The 2,450-nt window shown below is 42.9% G+C and overlaps 1 non-coding gene across 1 annotated transcript; it reads left to right on the top strand.

Annotated features, from left to right (window-relative positions):
• The first annotated feature begins 1,470 nt into the window (after positions 1-1,470).
• Positions 1,471-1,577, top strand: LOC128589330 (U6 spliceosomal RNA). The gene has a single exon (XR_008380924.1). It is a non-coding gene; the product is annotated as a U6 spliceosomal RNA (small nuclear RNA).
• Positions 1,578-2,450: the final 873 nt, after the last annotated feature.

The raw sequence follows: 2,450 nt of genomic DNA, 5'->3' as shown, positions 1-2,450 counted from the left end.
ATTGGGTTAAGGGCAGCTTCCCCTGACTGCTCTGTAGGTGTTACATAACATAAGATGGGTACTGTTTTACCTTCCTGAAATCTCCAATAATCTTCTCTCTCAAACACATATGGCCCTGAAGGTTTTGGACAAGGGATTGTGGACCAGTACATGTAACATAGCAGGGAAATGAGCAAAACTGAGCTAACACCCTCACACGAGAAGTAGTCATCACTTCACATTTGCATCTTGGACCATGCCAAGCAGACTGTGAGCTTATAATACAAGATAAATGGGAAAGATAGGAGTGTGAGTTTGCACACAGAGCATGTGAATTTTGTCCCTTGAACCAGCATAAGTGCCCCGTTCAAAGAAACCAGTTGCTACTATGTATATCCCCTAGAAAAAGAAGGGGCAAGACATGGTCACAGATGTGGCCCAGCCCCTCTTGGTAGCCCCCAGGCACTGGAAGCATCCTTCCTGCTGGAAATGATGCTTCCTCCCAGCTCCACCCAGCAGGGACCTGCTTCCACTCGCTCACCAATTTGCCTGTTGTGTTCTCAAATTTTCTTCATGCCCACTCAACCCAGCAGGCTGGGACCAAGGCTCTAACCTTGAGTCCAGGCCGTCCAGTAAGTGTGACGCAGGGAAGGAGCAGGAGTGGTGCTGTTACCCTGCGGTTTAATGTGCAGAAGACTGGGACACATGGAATAATCTGCTCAAAAAATAAGAAAATGAGATATTTATGGTAAGTTCAGGTTTCACATCACTCAAGTAGTTGTCACTTCAAGGGATTTTGGTTTAAACCAGAGCTTGCTGTCTCAATGACACCAACTTCAACGTTCCAGTCTTCAAAGGATTCCTTGTCCTCTTGACTTGATTCTTCACTTCAATTGATTTATTTGAAAAGGTGTTCCAAACCAATATCACATACCAAATGCTGTGCTAGGTGATGGGAACATACACACACTTAAGACATAGCCCCACCTTGGAAAATCCAGGGTCCAGTAAGGGAGACATTCGTAGACAACAGGCTGTCTCCATATAATTTATGAACAAAAGCTATTTTTCTTTTGCATTAAATTTGTGGACCAAAGCCAAGGTCAGCACACAGGGCCTGGAGACCAGATGCATGTTCTTATAAAGTTTTACTGGAACATAGCAACACGCATTTGTGTATTGTCTGTGGCTGCTTTTACACTAATAGCAGAGTTGTACTTGCTCTAAGGATGCGATAGAGATCATTAAGTGGTTTGCAAAACCTAAAATATTTACTATATGACCCTTAAAGAATAAGCTTGCTGAAACCCCTGGTAAGCAAGGAAGGAACTTGCTGGCAGTTAAACCCCTGAGAAGAACACCACAATCTTAGTAAATAAGTTAATATTTGGTTCAGCTGCATATAATAGAAAACTCAATTACAGGTACAAACAAAATAATTGTTTCATTTCTCCTGCATAAAAAATCAAGAGGTTAACAGTCAAAGGTTTGGTGCTCTCTTTGGCAGCACATATAGTAAAATTGGAACGATACAGAGAAGATTAGCATGGCCCCTGCGCAAGGATGACACGCAAATTCAGGAAGCATTCCATATTTAAAAAAAACAAAACAAAAAAACAACAGTCAAAGGTTTATTTGGTGGCTTCATGGTCATCAGGGACCCAGATCCCTTTTTATCTGTCTGTTCCCCATCATTCTTAGTACAAGTTTTTCTCCCTCTGGGCTGTCTCATGGCCCAATATGGCTGCTGAAGCTCCAGTAATTACATCCAGATAAACAGAAAGAGAAGGGAAAAAGAATCTACCTTCCAGCTGAGTCAGAAATGACTTTAAGAAAGTCCTTTAAGAAAATGACCTAGATGAGTGGCGCCTGTGGCTCAAATGATATGGCGCCAGCCCCATATAGCGGAGGTGGAGGATTCAAACCCGGCCCCCGCCAAAAACTGCAAAAAAAAAAGAAAGAAAGAAAGAAAGAAAATGACCTAGAAATCTCATTGTAAAACTTCCATTTCCAACTCATTGGCCATCCCCAGAGACCTGTTTATGATCCCTTCACATTTTTCCCCACTGAATAAAAGAAGGGTGAATAAATGTTAACATATTCATACCTAGCATGTGAGAACCTCTTACTGAATTCCACAGAAAAATAGAAAAATCCCTTTCCCTTTCTTGTCATTACTGTCTTTCTTCATTTCTCTCTTTTTTTTAGACAGAGTCTCACCTTGCCATCCGTTGTACAGTGCAACTTCAATTTCTTGGACTTAAGTGATTCTCTTGCCTCAGCCTCCCAACTAGCTGGGATTAGCTGGGACTACAGGCCCCCGCCACAATGCCCAGCTATTTTTGGAGACTGTGTATTGCTCCTGCTCAGGCTAGACTCAAACTCCTGAGCTCAAGCTATCCACCCACTTCAGCCTCCCAGAGTGCTAGGATTATAGACATGAGGCACGGCACCCAGCCTTCTCAAACACG

The sequence above is a fragment of the Nycticebus coucang genome, chromosome 6, assembly GCF_027406575.1.
Source record: "Nycticebus coucang isolate mNycCou1 chromosome 6, mNycCou1.pri, whole genome shotgun sequence".
NCBI lineage: Eukaryota > Metazoa > Chordata > Mammalia > Primates > Lorisidae > Nycticebus > Nycticebus coucang.
This window is presented reverse-complemented; position numbering and strand designations above follow the sequence as displayed.